Genomic DNA, 20,737 nt, shown 5'->3' on the forward strand with positions numbered 1-20,737 from the left:
AGTTACAAGCTACCACCAAAACAACAACAGCCAACAACAAAAAAAAAACATACAGTATGCAGTAATACGTACCAGTAGCAATGAAATATCGGATGCTGTATCTGACGTCACCACCCCTGTAAATATCGGATTCTGTGACCATAGTACGTTGCTGCAAAACTACTAGTGAAGAAAAAAAAACACATTCATGATTCGTCAGTCGCCGCGGGGAGCTGAGGCGGCTACTGAACACCACGCCTTTTTTTCTCATTATTTTTTTTACTGAAGTTTAAACGGAACGCAAACATTTTCGCACGGTCGAGTCGAGCAGGCGGAGGATATTCTGCCGACTCCGAGCTAGCTGCGCGCTACTCCATCGTCACCAAAACATCAGCCTCTTCAGGTCCGGCAACCTCTCGGCACACGAGTGCAGATCACGCATGGCCCAGGGCCAGGCCCCAGCCGACGACCGCTCCGGGAGAGGGTTGTAGCGTAGCGAGCAACTTGCCCGCGAGTACCGGAGGTCGATGGATTTCGGAGTGTGTTCCTGGTCGGCAGCGCCAACGAGCTAGAGCCAAGGACGCCATAAAAAAGAGGTTGCAGCTCGATGAGACAGGATAAGGATGCTCTGTAAAAATCCTGGCAAACGATGCTGTAAAAATGACTGCTTTCTTGGAGCTCATCCAGGAAAGGAACATATATATATATAGTGACAGGTGTACGTGTGTGCTGGGTATAGTATGCTTTGGCCGTGTGAAAGACGCCATTTTTTATGAGCAACGCTGACCAAGTCTTCACTTTTTTTTAACTCATGCGTTCATATTTACCACCGTCCAAGGGTGTCTTATATCCAGATTAACCAATCCTAACCTCTCGTCAACACCAGGAGGGGAGTGGGTCAAAAGTAGGATAATGACACAAGTGAGTTACCAAGAAAATATATAGTAGTATACCCATGCATAGAATAAAAATATAATGCTCTCTTTGTCCAAAAAAAAACAATTGTAGAATAGTACTATTAGTACATTTAGTTTAACCAGATTTATACAAAAAATGCTTATATTTATCATATACAATAGACGTCATTAGATCCATCGTAAAAAATACTTATAAATAAATATTTAATGTCATAAACATTAATCTTTTTACTTATATGTCCGATCAAACTTTAGACACGCTAACAAAAATGTACTTAAAATTGTATTTTTTAGGAGGGGATAGTATAAGGGAAGTGGCAATCTAGCAGGTAGTGGTATACTGCAAAGGTAGAGTGACAGGGGTAACGGCGAAGTTATTGCCGAAGAAAAGAATTTGTGGAAACTGTTTTTATAAGACACACATGGTGGTATCTATCATAAATTCATGGCATATATACAGACATATAAAAGTAGAATTGTTACATATATTTAATAATAATATGTTTTATACATTATTGGATATTTATGAGTAGACACGTGCACTACCATAATCGTGTTTTTTTATCGAGTGTCTAAGACACTCGATAAAGACAATTTTACACTCGGCGAGTGTTACACTCGGCAAACATTTTATCGGCAAAGGATTCTTTGCCGAATATTTTTTCGGACACTCGACAAAGAATTTATTTACCGAAGATTTTTTGCTTGACACTCGATAAAGAGTTTTTTTGTCGAGTGCCAAAAAAACACTCGGCAAAACAGTTAGCACTCAGTAAAGAGCCGAATTTCGGCAGTGGTGACTTGAATTTGTGATAGGTGTATACGACTTCCGTGTGACAAGAGTCCGCGTTGAAGATCAATTTTTAGGACATGTTCGGTTGCAAGAGATTATTTTTTATCCAAGGTAAACATGCAGCCATGGCCTATGGGTATCTGCTATTCTGCTTTCCAGCTGCATACAGAGTAAACGGTACAACCAATTTTATAGCGAAACCCAAACCAGGCCTCTCTCCTACACACAGTGTGGATTTAGACGGGATTGGTTTCATGACTCTAGAAGTGGATTCATTCTAGACGGCGGTGAGGATGTTTCACGGAGACTGGTAAATTGGTCTAACTAAACATGCCAAGAGAAGTGGGCTAAGTGAACTCGTATTTTAGGGAGGAAATGAGATTAGGAATGTTCTGTCAAATCTAATATTTTAATATAGATGTTATTTTAATATAGATGTGCATATAATTTGGTGTTAGTCTTTAGCCATATTGTTAAGCATATTATTGAAGACATGAATATTTTTGTATTATTTTTGCATTATTTTCTCCCTTCAAAAAAATGTGAAAAACATCTGAATCTAAATAGGTTTTGTATCCAAATTTTATATCAATTATTTAAAATAGATATAGAATGAATTTGAGATTTACTTTTTATGAATCTAGCTTAATAAGCTCAATGTTAAAAACAAGAATATAAATTTACATAACAAATTATATATCCTATTTATTCGCAATCGAAGAAAGACTAAAAATTTAACATTTGAATAAGTATCTATATCTATCGCTGGACGAGATTAAACCCAAGCTGGAATTGGTCCCCAATCGAAGAAGATCTTAGGTGTTTTCCCCTATAAAAGAGGTACCGGAGGATAGGTTAAGGTGTTGGACTACGGGCTAGTCTACTGCTAGTGTTGCTTCATGAATGTTGCTAAAGTTTTTGTTTAACATGACTTTTTCATGTGTTCTACGGTAGCCAAAGCAATTACGAGGAGCTATAAATTCCACCTCTCTTCTTTCGGATGAAAAAAACGATACCTGTTTTCTCATCCTAAAATATTTGGTACGTCTTCTCCCTAAAAGCTAGGTTATAGCCGGAGCAACAGCCATACCAAATATACCCTATATATCACTCATTCCGTTTTGTAATATAGCATGCTTTTGAGCATTCAAAAAAATATAAATATGTGTCAGCATCTAAAGGGCATACCATTGACTGATGCTAAAACACGCTCAAAGGCCTCCTTTGGCCGTGGACAGGAGGGGCTCGGCTCTGAGTCTTTATATGGTCAACATAAACCCACTCAAGGCCACTCACATTCTAGGGCACCTGGCGGTGTGAACCCTAGGGTCCTCACGCCTCGAGGAACCTGATGCTATAAGCCACCAGGACATCTATCACTATAATCCTTTAGGGTCCTCATGTACCGGGTTAGTATCGAGGGTGCTCAATGCAGGATCGGTCCTGAACACATGCTACACATGGCTATTTGGGACCCTAAAGTTTTTAACCCATACTCTGACAGCTGATGCTCGTGCCCTTCGAGGCTCACGGATCTCGAAAGAATCAATAACTTATGCTAGCTAGGACTAATCCTGTCACGAGGCGGAAGGATGTGACGGACCCATTAGGGACGATACACTTCAGGACAAGGACCCCCAATATCCCACATCTAAGGCTCTAGAGACTATCCATCGGTGATAACTTAACGGATAAGTATTGGGTATAAAGTATTAATTAGCATATAGCTTGTGCTAACGCTATGATCCTAGGGAGAGATTGACGGCGGTGGCGACATGAGTGAGGGGAGGAGACGACGAGGTCTGGGAGGGGGAGGAGGCTGGGGCCGGTTGGGTCGCATGGTGTCGGGGACCATAATTAGGGGTACCCCCAAGAGACTCCTAATCTCAGCTGGTAACCCCTATCAGCACAAAGCTACAAAGGCCTGATGGGCGCGATTAAGGTCAAGGCTCAGTCCACTCAAGGGACACGATCTCGCCTCGCCCGAGCCCGACCTCGGGCAAAGACATCCGACTCCGGAAGATTCACGCCTCGCCCGAGGGTCCTGTCAAGCAACGGATGCACCGTCGACTCGCCCGAGGCACAGCTCGGGTAGGCTTCGCGGAGAAGCAACCTTGGCCAAATCGCCACACCAACCGACCATATCGCAGGAGCATTTAATGCAAGGACCGCCTGGCATCTTATCCTGACGCGCGCTCTTCAGTCGACAGGGCCGAAGTGACCGCAGTCACTTCGCCGCTCCACTGACCGACCCGACAGGAATACAGTGCCGCCTGCCCTGCTCCGACTGTCGTGCCACTCGCCAGAGTGAGGTCGACAGCGACTAAGTCCAGCCTCGGGCGACATAGGAAGCTCCGCCTCGCCCGACCCCAGGGTTCGGCCCCCGCCTCGGCCTCGGAAGATGGACTTCGCCTCGCCCGACCCCAGGGCTCGGACTCAACCATGACTTAGAAGACGATGAACTCCGCATCGCCCGACCCCAGGGCTCGGACTCAGCCTCGGCTCCGGAAGACGACGAACTCCGCCTCGCCCGACCCCAGGGCTCGGACTCAGCCTCGGCTCCGGAAGACGATGGACTCCGCCTCGCCCGACCCCAGGGCTCGGACTCAGCCTCGGCTCCGGAAGACGACGAACTCCGCCTCGCCCGACCCCAGGGCTCGGACTCAGCCTCAGCTCCGGAAGACGACAAACTCCGCCTCGCCCGACCCCAGGGCTCGGACTCAGCCTCGGCTCCGGAAGACGACGAACTCCGCCTCGCCCGACCCCAAGGCTCGGACTCAGCCTCGGCTCCGGAAGACGATGGACTCCGCCTCGCCCGACCCCAGGGCTCGGACTCAACCTCGACCTCAGAGGAATCGCCACCTCGCCCAAACTCGGGTCCGGACCGGCCACGTCGCCAGGGGGGCCATCATTACCCTGCCCTTAGCTAGCTCAGGCTACGGGGAACAAGACCGGCGTCCCATATGGCTCGCCCCAGTAAACAAGTAATGATGACACCTCGCACGCTCCATGACGACGACAGCTCCCAGCCCCTTACGTCAGCAAGGAGACGTCAGCCCCGACAGCTGTACTTCCGCAGGGCTCCAGCTCTCCTCCGACGGCCACGACATCACATGAACAGGGTGCCAAAACCTCTCCGACTGCCACGACGGCATGTACTTAGGGCTCTAGCTTCTCTCTGCTAGACACGTTAGCACACTGCTACACCCCCATTGTACACCTGAACCCTCTCCTTACGCCTATAAAAAGAAGGTCCAGGGCTCTCGTACGAGAAGGTTGGCCGCGCGGGAGAACGGGCCGACGCATAAGGCTCTCACTCTCTCTCTCTCCCACGCGAACGCTTGTAACCCCCTACTGCAAGCGCATCCATCCGCCCTAGGCGCAGGACAACACGAAGGCCGCAGTTTCCCCTTACTGTTCTCCCCCCTTTGTGTCCCGTCTCGCGCCGACCCATCTGGGCTGGGACACGCAGCGACAATTTACTCGTCGGTCCAGGGACCCCCCGGGATCGAAACGCCGACAGTTGGCGCGCCAGGTAGGGTCCTGCTGCGTGTTGACGAGCAGCTTCCCGTCAAGCTCCAGATGGGTAGTCTCCAGCAACCTTTCCAACCCGGGACGACGCTCTATTTCGGGAGTCTTGAGTTCATGTCCCTCGACGACAGCTACGACATGATACTCCTTCCTCCGCCGCGTGACAACGACAATGGCGGCCGTCAGCCCGCCCGCCGGCGGCGGAATCAACAACGTCTTCCCCACATGGCGGAAGAACAACATCCGAGTTTGTCCCATCACCTCCCCCACCGACGGAGGAGGAGGCGGGGCAACCATGGCCATGCAGGAGGCAGCACCTCGTTGGCTGTCAAGCAAGTCGACGACGCTGGCGCCCCAGCGGGGGACACGTCAGGCTTCGACCTTGCATCTGAGACGAAGACGAGCGCCGTTTCCCCGCAACACGCCAACCCCAAGCAGACAAACGACGCCAGCACGCTCGCGAAAGACTTAGGCGTCGCCCTCGTACCTGAGACAACGGTGAAGTCCACCCCTGACGCGACTTCGTCACTGCCCGTTGACCAAGAGGTACCGACCGATTCCCATTTCGTGCCTTTTGGATTCAGCTTCGACCCACCAAGCGACCTCGCTTCGGTGGAAGCCTTCAAAGAGGCATGTACCAACCCTCCGGGGTACCATATGCGGTCGCCCTGGGATAGACTGACGGCCGTCTCGACCTACGGACCCTCGGGTTCCGAGGAAGACGACGAGCCCGACTTTTGTTGGGATTTCTCCGGGCTTGGTAACCCCAGTGCCATGCGGGACTTCATGACCGCATGCGACTACTGCCTCTCCGATTGTTCCGATGGTAGCCACAGCTTCGGCGATGAGGACTGCAGCCCGAGTCGTGAATGTTTCCACATCGATCTAGGGGGTCCCGGCGAAGGCAACCATCTTGGTATGCCAGAGAGCGGCGATCCCCCTAGGCCTGCGCCTCGCGTTGACATCCTTCGGGAGCTAGCTGTGGTCCCAGTCCCTGCGGGGGGTTAGGACGCACAGCTCGAGCAAATCCGCGAGATGCAGGCCAGGCTCGACGAGGGAGCAGGAACACTTGAGCAGTTCCGGCGAAACATTGGGCAGGAATGGGTAGACCAAGCTCAGGTCGGAGAAGCGCGTCATCTACCCCAGGGCATCCAGCACCGCATTGCCGACGACGTCAGGGCAAGGCCGCCACCGGCTTCCAGTGGGTTCGGCCAGAACCTGGCTGCAGCAGCAATACTACTCCGCGCGATGCCGGAACCATCGACCACCGAAGGGCGGCGTATCCAGGGAGAGCTCAAGAATCTCCTGGAGGATGCCGCGGTCTGACAGGCCGAAAACTCTGCCTCCCGAAGGCAGGGGTACCCCTCGGAGCATCGCGCCGCGACTTCCCGATTCGTGCGGGAAGCCTCGGTCCACACCGGGCGCACGCGCAACACGGCGCCTGCGGCCCCGGGTCGCCTCGGCAACGAGCACCACCACCGCAACCGTCGAGCCCACCTCGACGAGAGGGTGCACCGAGGCTACCACCCCAGGCGTGGGGGACGCTACGACAGCGGGGAGGATCAGAGCCCCTCGCCCGAACCACCCGGTCCACAGGCTTTCAGCCGGGCCATACGACGGGCGCCGTTCTCGACCCGGTTCCGAACCCCGACTACCATCACAAAGTACTCGGGGGAGACGAGGCCGGAACTGTGGCTCACAGATTACCGACTGGCCTGCCAGCTGGGTGGAACGGACGATGACAACCTCATCATCCGCAACCTCCCCCTGTTCCTCTCCGACACCGCTCGAGCCTGGCTGGAGCATTTGCCTCCGGGGCAGATCTCCAACTGGGACGACCTGGTCCGAGCCTTCGCTGGCAACTTCCAGGGCACATACGTGCGCCCTGGGAACTCCTGGGATCTCCAAAGCTGCCGCCAGCAGCCGGGAGAGTCTCTCCGGGACTACATCCGACGATTCTCGAAGCAGCGCACCGAGCTGCCCAACGTCACTGACTCGGACGTCATTGGCGCGTTCCTCGCCGGCACCACCTGCCTCGACCTAGTGAGCAAGCTAGGTCGTAAGACCCCCACCAGGGGGAGCGAGCTGATGGACATCGCCACCAAGTTTGCCTCTGGCCAGGAGGCGGTTGAGGCCATCTTCCGAAAGGACAAGCAGCCCCAGGGCCGCCAGCCGGAAGACGTCCCCGAGGCGTCCGCTCAGCGCGGCACCAAGAAGAAGAACAAGAAGAAGTCGCAAGCGAAACGCGACGCCACCGACGCGGACCTTGTCGCCGCCGCTGAGTACAAGAACCCTCGGAAACCTCCTGGAGGTGCCAATCTCTTCAATAAGATGCTCAAGGAGCCGTGCCCCTATCATCAGGGGCCCGTCAAGCACACCCTTGAGGAGTGCGTCATGCTTCGGCGCCACTTTCACAAGGCTGGGCCACCTGCGGAAGGTGGCAGGGCCCACAACAACGACAAGAAGGAGGATCACAAGGCAGAGGAGTTCCCCGAGGTCCACGACTGCTTCATGATCTACGGTGGGCAAGTGGCGAACGCCTCGGCTCGGCACCGCAAGCAAGAGCGTCGGGAGGTCTGCTCGGTAAAGGTGGCGGCGCCAGTCTACCTAGACTGGTCCGACAAGCCCATCACCTTCGACCAGGGCGACCACCCCGACCGCGTGCCGAGCCCAGGGAAATATCCGCTCGTTGTCGACCCCGTCATCGGCAACGTCAGGCTCACCAAGGTCCTCATGGACGGAGGCAGCAGCCTCAACATCATCTACGCCGAGACCCTCGGGCTCCTGCAGATCGATCTGTCCTCGATCCGGACAGGCGCGGCGCTTTTTCACGGGATCATCCCCGGGAAACGCATCCAACCCCTCGGACAACTCGATCTGCCCGTCTGCTTCAGGACTCCCTCCAACTTCCAAAGGGAAACCCTCACGTTCGAGGTGGTCGGGTTCCGAGGAACCTACCACGCAGTACTGGGGAGGCCATGCTACGCCAAATTCATGGCCGTCCCCAACTACACCTACCTCAAGCTCAAAATGTCGGGCCCCAACGGGGTCATCACCGTCGGCCCCACGTACCGACACGTGTACGAATGCGACGTGGAGTGCGTGGAGTACGCCGAGGCCCTCGCCGAATCTGAGGCCCTCATCGCCGACCTGGAGAGCCTCTCCAAGGAGGCGCTAGATGCGAAGCGCCACGCCGGCAACTTCGAGCCAGCAGAGACGGTTAAGTCTGTCCCTCTCGACCCCAGCAACGACGCCTCCAAGCAGATCCGGATTGGCTCCGAGCTCGACCCCAAATAGGAAGCAGTGTTCGTCGACTTTCTCCGCGTGAACGCCGAAGTTTTCGCGTGGAGTCCCTCGGACATGCCTGGCATACCGAGGGATGTCGCCGAGCACTCGCTGGATATCCGAGCTGGATCCCGACCCGTGAAGTAGCCTCTACGCCGATTCGACGAAGAAAAGCGTAGAGCCATAGGCGAGGAGATCCACAAACTGATGGCTGCAGGGTTCATCAAAGAGGTATTCCATCATGAATGGCTTGCCAACCCTGTGCTTGTAAGAAAGAAAGGAGGGAAATGGCGGATGTGTGTAGACTACACTGGTCTAAACAAAGCATGTCCGAAGGTTCCCTACCCTCTGCCTCGCATCGATCAAATCGTGGATTCCACTGCTGGGTGCGAAACCCTGTCATTCCTCGACGCCTACTCAGGGTATCACCAAATCAAGACGAAAGAGTCTGACCAGCTCGCGACTTCTTTCATCACACCTTTTGGCATGTACTGCTACGTTACTATGCCTTTTGGTTTGAGGAATGCGGGTGCGACATACCAAAGGTGCATGAACCACGTGTTTGACGAACACATTGGTCGAACCGTCGAGGCTTACGTCGATGACATCATAGTCAAGACGAGGAAAGCCCCCGAACACCTCTCCGACCTTGAAACGACATTCAAGTGTCTCAAGGCGAAAGGCGTAAAACTCAATCCCAAGAAGTGCGTCTTCGGAGTCCCCCGAGGCATGCTCTTGGGGTTCATCGTCTCCGAGCGGGGCATCGAGGCCAACCCGGAGAAAATCGCGGCCGTCACCAACATGGGGCCCATCAAGGACTTGAAAGGCGTACAAAGGGTCATGGGATGCCTTGCGGCTCTGAGCCGCTTCATCTCGCGCCTCGGCGAAAGAGGCCTACCTCTGTACCGCCTCTTAAGAAAGACCGAGTGCTTCACTTGGACCCCCGAGGCTGAGGAAGCCCTCGGGAACCTGAAGGCGCTCCTTACGAACGCACCCATCCTGGTGCCTCCCGCTGCCAGAGAAGCCCTCTTGATCTACGTCACCGCTACCACTCAGGTGGTCAGCGCCGCGATCGTGGTCGAAAGACGAGAAGAAGGGTATGCATTGCTGTTGGAGACTTGTTCTCAAATGCTATGAATTAAGAACAAGGCAACATAAAATGTTAAATGTTATTGCCCTTCGTCCAACGAAGCATTATTCCCTTAAGGATTAATGAGCCTTGGACGAAGGTTAAAGACAAGATGATTACAAAGGTTAAATCTTCATAATTGGATTCTAATAGATTAAATAAAGTAATATAAGATATGAAGCGTCAAAGGTGAATAAATTATAAACGAACAATATCATATTATATTGATTTAACATATTTAAGCATTGGGTACAATTATACCTTTGCCTTGACAAAAGATTAATTCCCGAATGGTGCGATTGCTATTACAGGAATTCGTGAACAGTAAAGAAATACTGTTCACTATTTATAGACACGGGACACAGCCTGTGAGGAATTACAATTATGCCCCTCATAAGGGATTACAACAGCGACTCAAACATTTATGGAATAAAAGGTCATTCTACTTTTATGTCGGTTTGTAATTCCGAAGCTTCATGAAGAGGAACCTTCGGTCATCACATGCGGACAGCTTCAGCCGAAAACTGCTTCTTCATACAAGACCTTCGGCGACGAAGCATTGTCCCAACAGTAGCCCCTTCGCGGTGCTAGATCGTTTTTCGTAACGAGCTTGATCCGTGAAAAAAGTATCTTAGGCTTCGGGAAGCCGAAGGTCCAAAAAACACCTTCCCTGAGCTCGTTGCCGAGAAACGATTCAGTTTCCGAGCGCGTAGCGGTCCCACCTTGCAGAGTTACTATTTGGTCTCTGCGGTCCACCGCGCAGCGGGTGTAAGCAGCTGTTCGCCTGGTGTAAAAATCCTGGCGATTCACCTTCTTACCTGCATCACTATATAAACAGACGGGTAGGTGTGAAGTTACCACAACATTCATTGCTATTTGCACTGTTTTGCTGCCAAAATTTTTAACCATAGCCGAAGCTTGACTCTCGGAATCAAACGAAGCTCCAGTTTGAAGCCTACTTCGTCAGAAGAAAAAGCTTCGGAAGAAAAAGTACTTAGTTCCCAAAAAATTCAGAATTAAATGGCCAGAGTGCGTTCTACCGCTAGGGTTGAGCGTGAGGGAGGCGACACTGAAGGACCGGAGACTGTTCCCATCTCCGAAGCGATGCAACGATCCGGGCTGGTAATCTCGGAAGAAATCCCCACTGCTGAAACAGAACAGGCAACTGCCGAAGCGGAAGAAGGAGACATTGAGGAAACTGATTCCGAAGATGATTATCATATTGCCATGCCCAGTAAGCCCAGCCACTTGGACTTCGGAAAGTCGACTGTCTCTAAGGCTGATCTCTCCAAGATGGTGAAGTCGGGTTATTTAAGTGAGAATCAGAAGAAGCTACTTCGCTTCGGGGGGGGGGGGGGGGAAGAAACTACCCCGAAGCCGGAGAAGGATGAAATAGTCATTTTCAAGAGCTTTCTAAAGGCTGGGTTGAGATTCCCCCTCCATGGGATTATTGCAGATGTATTGAAGAAGTTTGGGATCTACTTTCATCAGCTGACTCCTAACGCTATCGTTAGGCTTAGTGTTTATATCTGGGCCCTCCGAAGCCAAGCGGTGGAGCCGTTTGCCGACAGCTTTTGTCGAGTTCATGAGTTGCATTACCAGACGAAGGCTAGAAAAGATGGATTGCATGATAACTTTGGTTGCTATAATTTTGCCTATCGGAAAACCACAAAGTTTCCTGTAATCAGCTACCGAAGCAAATGGCCGGCAGGCTGGAAGTCAGAATGGTTTTATATGAAAGTTGACGAAGACAAAGAGAAGCTGGTACAAAGCCCTCTTAAATTGATCTTCGGAGAAACAAGACCGCGATGCCAAATGTCATTAGAAGGTCCCACTTGGGCTGCACTGGCTGAGTTTAAAATTATTTCAGAGCATATCGGCACAAGAGACCTGGTTCAAGAGTTCTTGGCCTTCAGGGTTTTTCCTACTTTAAAAGAATGGGAAATGTCGAAGCTAGAGGGGGAGAAGAAAGAAGGGGAGCTTGTGCGGTTACCTTACTATTACAAGTTTAAGAAATACTTTAAAACACCTTGCCAAGAATGGCTGGACACAATTGAAATAATGTGCAATGAAATACTCGGTAATTACTCCAAAAAAGAAGATTAGTTGATGACCGCGGCCTTCGGTACCCGTCCGAAGCGAAGACTGAATCGAGTGCTGGACGCCTTGGGTTTTGAATACCCTGACTACGAACAACTGAATAAAGGTGTCGAAGGCCGGAAAAGGAAAAGGGTAGCCGAAGCTTTAAATGAAGATGAGAAAGAACCACCAAAAGAGAAGAAAATTCCGAAGAAGAGAAAAGTATCATCTCCGAAGCGAAAATTATCTTACGAAGAAGAGACTCCCGCATCACACTCTGCCATTGACGTGGAGGAGATTTTGAAGGTAATGACTGAATCCCTGCTTGTGAAGCTAAGTCCATTAGGACCTCAACTGACAAAGTTTTTTCAGAAGGAAAAGGAGCCCGAAAAAATGAAGAAAACAACTAAAACAAAGAGACAAAGAATCATCGCAGTGACCGAAGTCATTGACAAGACACCACCGAGAGCTTCAGCTCGGAAGACGCCAGCGGCTGAGGAAATATCAAATGTTGAAGTCGCACCTTCGGAAATCGCGGCTACCGAAGCTACCTCAGCCGAAGATTTGAACTTGGAAACCACAATCGAACATATCGACAAAATACTGCTAGACATGGCCACAGAAGAAGCTACTACTGCCGCCGAAGAAACCACGGCCGCAACGTCTGAGAAAGGGAAGGAAATAGCTGACGAAACTTCGGAGGCCGAAACCTTCATGTTTCAAAATTTAGTTGGACAAGAATTGTCAAAAATCGAAATAGAAGAGCTTAAAGAATATGCCATATCTTGCGGATATAAACCAGGAGCACTCCTCTTCGGAGGTATTGACGATGAAAAATTAGACTGTATCCGGGATCAAACTGGAGCTAAAATTATTGGTACTCTATCAAAGAGTATCGGTTTTCCGAAGCCGGAAACGGATATTAGCCGCTATCGACGACAACATATCGTTGGTAGTTTATTTTACTCCAATTTCAAGGTGAACTACTTTTCCCTTGACTTTTATTATTTTTAATAATGAAGACATTTCTAACGAAGGTTATTTATGCGCAGAGTATGCTGTTGAGTAAGGCTTTGAAAATGCAGTAGGATCTGGAAGACAAAAAACATGAGGTTATAATTGGAAATTTAGAGAGCAAAATAAAAGAGCAATAAACTATTATTGAAAAGAAAAACTTCGAGCTTCAGACAACTGAAGGCTTATTGGCAGAAGCCGAAGCTAAAATAGCAGAATTGAATACGAAGCTTCTCTGCCAATCTGAACAGTTTGAACAAGAAAAGCAAGAACTTAATGCGAAACTTGAAGCCGAAGTCCAACAAAATTCAGATTTGAAGAAATTATTGGCAAACCTTCAAGACAAATGTTTGGAGTTTAGCAATAAATGTATTCAACGACTGAGAAAGATATTCCATTCAGTTGGGGCTAGCAGTGAGAAATTCACCCCGTCAACTGAAGATTTACAAAAAACCTTCGAACATATTGAGGGTGAAATTGATGAGCTTGACGAAGTTATAGCCGGGCACGGTGACTTCTGTGCCTGGGTAGCTTCTCGGGGCACTGCTGCAGCTTTCCTGAAAGCTGGCTGCGACCATGGAAAAATTGTTAATAGGCCCAATTTCACTCTATCACCATCAATTTTAGATGACATTCCTGACCTCGCCCGAAGCATTTCTAATAGATTTGTAAAGATGATATGGACAAAAGGCGGGCGAGAAAAGGCTGGAGACGAAGCTCGGAGTCATCTTGAACCAGTAAGAAATCATACCTTGTGTTTACCTTTTCCTTCAAACTTGGTTTTGACTCACAACAACTTAATTCATGTAGGGTGACGAAGCCGAGACCGATGCTTAAAGAGTCTGACGCCGAAGCTGAGGCCCCGTAAAGATCAGTAGGAGTAGACTGCAGAAAAACTCAAGAAACTTTTGAAATAACTTTTGTAAATATGGCTAAACAGTTCGTAATGAATTTTGTTCATACCTTGTAATATGCTCTTACCCTTCCATTAATGTATGAGGTGCTTTGATGTGGACGAAATTATCTTTTTGAGACGAAGGCGAAAAAAAAACCTTCCCTTCTTTTCGTACATAACGAAGCATAAAAAACAGCTTTTTCTTTTTGCCGAAGCTCTTCTTTTCATACACAACGAAGTACCAAAGACAGTTTTTTCTTTTTCCGAAGCTCTTCTTTTCGTACACAACGAAGTACCAAAGACAGTTTTTTCCTTTTTGCCGAAGCAACCACTTATGCAATGGTGATGGTTATCCTACATATGTCTGGATGAATGTTTATGAATGCAAATGTTATGATGTAATGTGGTGTGCAAATGAATGTCCAAACACATATCCGAAGCCATAATCACAACCGTTATTTCCTTAGAAACAATCACATATCAGCGCTGACTTTTCGCTGTAAGCCTCCCTTAGGAGCTTCTTCGCCTTTTACTTCAGCGGAATCAGCGTTGACTTTTCGCTGTAAGTCTCCCTTGGGAGCTTCTTCGCCTTTTACTTTTGGCGGTATCAGCGTTGACTTTTCGCTGTAAGCTCTGTATTCCCTTTGGAACGACTTTTGAGCAGAAAACTTACACTGCGCTCCCTTTGGGGCGACTTCTTTAGTAGCTTCGTCGTGCTCCGCATCCCCTTAGGGACGGCTTTCGAGCTTCTTCCCTGTTTCTTTTTGGCACTCGATGGTGCGTTCTCAGTTTTTACATTTACATCTTTGGGGGATTTTGCTCTTATAGAGCTAAAAAAGGAAATTACATGTGATGGCCCCATTAAAAACCTTTCTCCCCCTTCAGAAAGGAAAAGGGTGCCATGAAAGAAAAATAAAAAATATAAAAAATTACATCGAGTTATACATAATATCGCCGAAGCTCATCCGCATTCCAAGATCTAGAAATGTCGTTGCCGTCCATATCCTTCAATCTGTATGAACCGGGTCTTGACGAAGATACCACCAAAAAAGGTCCCTCCCATTTCAACTGCAATTTGCCCACTGTATCTGGGTTAGCCACTCTCCGAAGCACAAAATGTCCTAGCTCAATATTCTTTAACCGAACCTTTCTATCACGCCATTTGATTGTTTCGGCTTGATATTTATTGATGTTCTCCACAGCTTGAAGCATGATCCCTTCTATAGCATCTTTTTCCACAGAATGATCAGCTTCAGAATCTGATTGTGCCGAAGCTATTACTCTTATTGATCCAGTTTTAGCTTCCTCCGGGGTTATTGCTTCGTCACCAAACAATAATTTGAATGGAGTAAAACCTGTTGACCTTGATGTTGTTGTGTTGTGGCTCCATACCACTTTGATTAATTGATCTGGCCACTTTCCCCTGGGTTGATTGAAGATTAACTTCATTATTCCTGTCATTATGATGCCATTGGCTCTTTCAACAAGTCCATTTGACTCCGGATGCCTGACTGATGCAAAATGGATCTTCGTGCCAATTTGATCACAGAATTCTCTGAAAGCTTCGGAGTCGAACTGTGTTCCATTATCTACAGTGATGGCCTTTGGTACTCCGAAACGACAAACAATATTCTGCCAGAAAAACTTTTGAATGGTGGCCGAAGTTATTGTGGCTAAAGGCTTTGCCTCAATCCATTTAGAAAAATATTCCACAGCCCCTACAACATATCTTAAGTTTCCTTGGGCCGGTGGTAACGGACCTGACAAATCAAGGCCCCACCTTTGCAATGGCTAGATGGGTTGTATCAGTTGAGTTAGAGACGAAGGTTGTTTTTGATCTCTTGCACATTTCTGACAACCTTCGCACTTTTGAACTAATTCCGCTGCATCCAAAGCTGCCTTCGGCCAATAAAATCCTTGACGGAAAACTTTTCCAAGTAACAGCCTAGATCCAATGTGAGATCCACACAGGCCTGCATGTATCTGTTTCATCAATTCTATGCCTTCGGCTCTAGATAAACATTTGAGTAATGGAGCACAAACTCCATGCTTGTACAACTCCCCTTCTATCATGACATATGGACGAGCTCTTGCCTCTATCCTCCTGTTATAAGTTTCGTCATCTGAAAGGAAGTTACCCTGAAGGTAAGAGATGATCTCAGTTCTCCAGTCTTCACTATAAACAGGAGATATATTGAGGACTGCTCTTTCAAGAAGTTCCACTGAAGGTGTGTTGGGGACCTTCGGCATCCGAAGGTCCTCAAAAACAGGATTTAACAGTATTTCTGGAGAATAATGTGTGAACAGGTATCTTCGGATTCAAGTCAGCATCACAATAGACCAGAGTAATACGAAGGTTGATACAGAGCCGAAGGAGTGAGCAGGAAAGCTTCGGCGCGGTAGCAACAAGTGAAACCGACTTAAAGATGAAAAGGCTATTTAAACCTCGACAGATTACTATAGAATTATTATCAAGTGTAAAGGGCATGAATGTAATTTTGTATGGGTTGTGTCCCGTGCCTATAAATAGGAGAACAGTACCCCCGTACTGTTCATGCTGACTTGGCACTCGCTTTTTGCGTCACGCTTGTACTATCATCTCCTTCCAGTTGAAGGTACATTTGTAATTCAAAGATGTTTATGACTATGTCTGATGGTAATATATAATTATTTATGTTATCTCTTATATTCTCTACATTTTATCCTTCGTCACTGTATAATAAATTTATGAAGACACGCTCTTCATTACCTTCGTCCGAAAATCGTTATATCCTAAGGGAAATAATGCTTCGAAGGACGAAGGACTTTAGCGATTAACATTTTTTATGTTGCCTTGTTCTTGACTCCTAGCATTTGAGAACAAGTCCCCAACATTGGCGCCCACCTCCGGTGAACTCACTTCCACTCTGAGTTTTTTGAACACCTTCGGCGATCATAAACCTTCGTTATGGCGCCGAAGAAGGCTTCAGCGACTGGGGCTGCAGCTCTGCAACCACTGGACCACAATCAGGAGACAGTCTCCCTGCGGGAGGCTCGAAGCCAGAAAAGGAAGGCTGTAAGCCCGACACCACCAGAGGACGAGATAGATCAAGAAATCAGAGATATGGAGATGCTTCGTCAACAAGTACAGAGGAAGAAAGAAAAGATGGCCAGGCTAGCTGAACTGCAGAGGCAGATAGACGAAGCCTCTGAAGAAGTTCGTCATCTTGCCCAGGATGAGCAGCACCGAAGGCCTCAACACCAAGATCTTCATCAGGAGGGTTTTCCCAACGAAGATGACTGGTATGACAATTTCCATCATGGGAATTTCGTTTTTGATGATGCTTCTCCTCTGTCCGCTGAGCTGCAGGCTACACCTTGGCCTCCGTCCTACAAGCCGCCCCAGCTTCCCGTATTCGATGGCCACTCAGACCCGAAGCAGTTTTTGATGAGCTACGAAGCAACAGTATCTTCGTATGGTGGCAATGCTTCAGTCATGGCCAAATCTTTCGTTATGGCTGTCAGGAGTGTTGCTCAAACCTGGTATTCCTCCCTTCGACCAGGAACGATCACTTCATGGCAGAAGCTGAAGGACTTGTTGTTAACTAGCTTCTAAGGATTTCAGACGAAGCCGGTCACTGCTCAGGCTCTGTTCCAGTGCACCCAAGATCACGAAGAATACCTTCAGGCGTATGTCCGAAGGTTCTTGCGTTTGAGGGCACAGGCACCAACGGTGCCCAATGAAATTGTCATTGAGGCCATGATCAAGGGACTTCGACCAGGACCGTCAGCTCAGTACTTCGCTCGGAAGCCTCCTCAAACTTTGGAGAAGCTGCTCCAGAAGATGGACGAGTACATTCGGGCCGATAATGATTTTCGCCAAAGAAGGGAGGAGGCTTTCAGGTTTTCTGAAATGACCAGGGGCTTCGGAGGGAGGTTCTACCCGAGGCACGTGAGATCAATTCATAACTCTACACAAAATGATGATAGAGGAAGCCAACAGCAAAGGCCACAATGTTCCTCACAGGCTTCGGGGCAACAGCAAAGCTCCTTCCGACCACCAGCTCCAAGAGGCAGAGGCGCCAGGGGCTTTGGAGGAAGATTTGGCGATCAACCAAGAAGAATCTTTTGCTTATTCTGCGGTGAGAACAAAGGCCATACTACCAGGATGTGCCATGTTACTATTCAGAAGCAAAAGGAAATAGCTGAAGCAGCAGCACAACAAGCTCAGCCGAAGCAGGTCATGCATACAGCTTCGTATCATTCGCCCTACATCCCAGAATATGTGGGCAATCATCCTGCAGTTTCTGTTGCTTCGGCGAGTCAGCCTCAAGCTTCCTGGCAACAGCCTCCGCCTCCACCTCCGTTGCAACAAGGCCAGCAGCCAGAAGGGAGCCAGTATGCTCCACACCAGAGGGACTTCAGAGAGCAGTCCGAAGCTCGTACAGTCAATAGCACTGTGCCAGAGTCAAAGCACATCTATTGACAAATATCCTACCTTAATAGCAATCTTTTTCATTCAGTTTTATTTTCTGTAATAAAGGACATTGTTTAGGTTTCATGTAATTAGTTTCGTTGATTCCTACAAGGAAAATATATTTTCTTCACAGGCTTATATTGATTAAAATTCAAAGACTTGTGATAACAAAGAGGACCTTCGAACTATCGAAAATTCTTCGAAGCAACAAAAAGTCGTTCTAAGGAACGCAGAGTAAGTTTGCCGAAGTCACAAAAAAGTCGTTCCAAAGGGAGCGCAGTGTAAGTTTTCTGCTCCAAAGTCGTTCCAAAGGGAATGCAGAGCATACAGCGAAAAGTCAACGCTGATACCGCCTAAGTAAAAGGCGAAGCGCGAAAAGTCAACGCGAATACCGCTGAAAGTAAAAGGCGAAGAAGCTCCTAAGGGAGGCTTACAGCGAAAAATAAACGCTGATTCCGCTGAAGTAAAAGGCGAAGAAGCTCCTAAGGGAGGCTTATAAAAGATTGTGTTTTATTGCAGGGATGCGTATGTATCTTCGGAATAAACATCATCTCACATAACATAACATCATCGCATCATTTCGCATAGCATAAGCATCATACATCATTTTGCACATGGCACAAGAGGTGGACACATTATCAATCTACGGAAGAACGCTTTGAAAAAAGGGAGAAATCATAGTCACAAAAAGATACATCATTGATCTTCGGAAGGGTAGCTTCGGAAAATATTTTCACGAAGCCTGGATATTATTCATCAGAACATTGGATATTGTTGTGACAATGAAAAATTCTTCTTCACGAAGCATGAAAAGAAGGGAAGGTGTTTTTTCGTCAAAGACTCAAAAGCGGTACGTGTAAAGTTTCATGCATCGTAAAGAATTGACTAACAAAAATAGGTATATTACATTTGCGGTTACAAAATGTTACAGTATATTGCATTTCAGAAGTTTTCACAAAAATACTTAATCTTCTCTCAAAACGACTTCTGCAGCCTCGTTCAGGAGCCGATTGACGACTTCGTCCATAATATCTTCAGCCATCTTTTTAATTTCGTCGTCTCCTTTCGGCTGAGGGCCCGAAGACGTTTTAGCAGGATCTGAAGTAAGACAGGATACGGCTACATTGCTATTACAAATCGCAAACAAATCTTAAAGCCTAAAGATTACAACACAATAAAAACTATTAGTTAATACCTAATTGACCTTCGGCCTCTGCGCTCTTTTCAGCAGCCTCAGCTACTTCTCTAGCATCGTGAATGCCCTTTTCACTTCTTCGAATAATTTCTCCGGCCATTTCTCGGCCACCATTATCCCAGATATCGGTAAAAAATTTTCCACCAATTATACTAGCTTCGGCCGAAGGATCTCTTGCATCTTCAAAGGACAAAGCAGCTTCGGACTGTGCTAAAATTTTTACATGTTCGCAGCCCTTCTTCTCTAAGATGGTGGCAATCCCTCTGGCACCAGAGAAGGCACATATATCTCCTCGGCTATTTAAAATTTCTTCGAAGGCCTTAGCTTCGTGGTCGATCCACTCAATGGGACCTTCGGGATTGCCTCTCGTAAAGTTTTCTTCGCTTGAGAAGGCGCCAACCCTGGCGAAGCTAGCTTTTAACTTTTTAACACACTCTATAGATTTGTTATAGCATCTCTTTCTGGACGAACGAAGCTCTTCAACAGTTATTTCTAGGTGATCGGCCCATTGGTCGCTGAGTTCTCGCTTTGTTTCTTCAAGTATGCGTTCTTCCTTGGCTCTGGCCAGTTGTTTCCGAAGATCTTCAATTTCCCGCTTCTGAGCTTCAGCTTGACCTTTAAAAGCAGCTTCGTCTTCCTTTATTTTATTTATCAATGAGTGCAACACTTTATCTTTTTCGAGACCTTCGTTCCTCAGTTCAATAACTTCGGAACGAAGATTGCTCAGGGCTATAGAACACCCTTCGTCTTCAGCATTTTTCTGTGCCCTGAGGGCATTGCTAAGTATCAGGCCCTGCAAAAAGAAATATGTGTGCGTCAATAGGTTTAAACAAACGAAAAATTTTGGACTCAACAAAAAATACAAGGATTTCATTTGTCGCACCTTTAAGCTATTGTAAGCTAGGCTGTCGGCCAGATCGTTCTTCGACAGCACCGAGAGCCCGTCTTCTAAAGTTGGGAATCCGAAGCTCCTGCTCATCTCCCGGCAGACAGAAATTTCCTTGCTGTCGGGGAGACAATACAAGAAGTCTTCTTCTCCACTGCCATTGAATATTAACGCCCCCTTTGGATATTTCAGTTTTTGGGCGTAGTGCTGGGCCTCTTGCTCTTCTTTTTCTGATAGTTTTTTCCCCGAAGCATGACGAACAATATAATCACGAACTTTGGGGGATGCTTCGGGGGCAATGACACCGGTTTCTTCAACAAAAGTTGGCTTTGTTATTTTTTCTGCCTCACTTTCCAAGGATTTTATCTTTGCAGGCTCTGAGGGCCCAGCTTCGGCTTCAGTCTCTTGCCCGGGAGCTTTAGAACCAGAAATTTCAGTTGTTGTTTCAGAAATGACAGCAACCCTCTTCGGAGGTGTGCTTGAAGATTTGATCGTTTCCAGTACATCTAGCACATTAGCCATTCTCTTTCTTTTCGGAGTCACTGCTGGCACTTTTTGATTTTTTACTGTCTCAATGT

This window comes from Zea mays, chromosome 2 (assembly GCF_902167145.1).
Source record: "Zea mays cultivar B73 chromosome 2, Zm-B73-REFERENCE-NAM-5.0, whole genome shotgun sequence".
In the NCBI taxonomy this organism is placed as follows: domain Eukaryota; kingdom Viridiplantae; phylum Streptophyta; class Magnoliopsida; order Poales; family Poaceae; genus Zea; species Zea mays.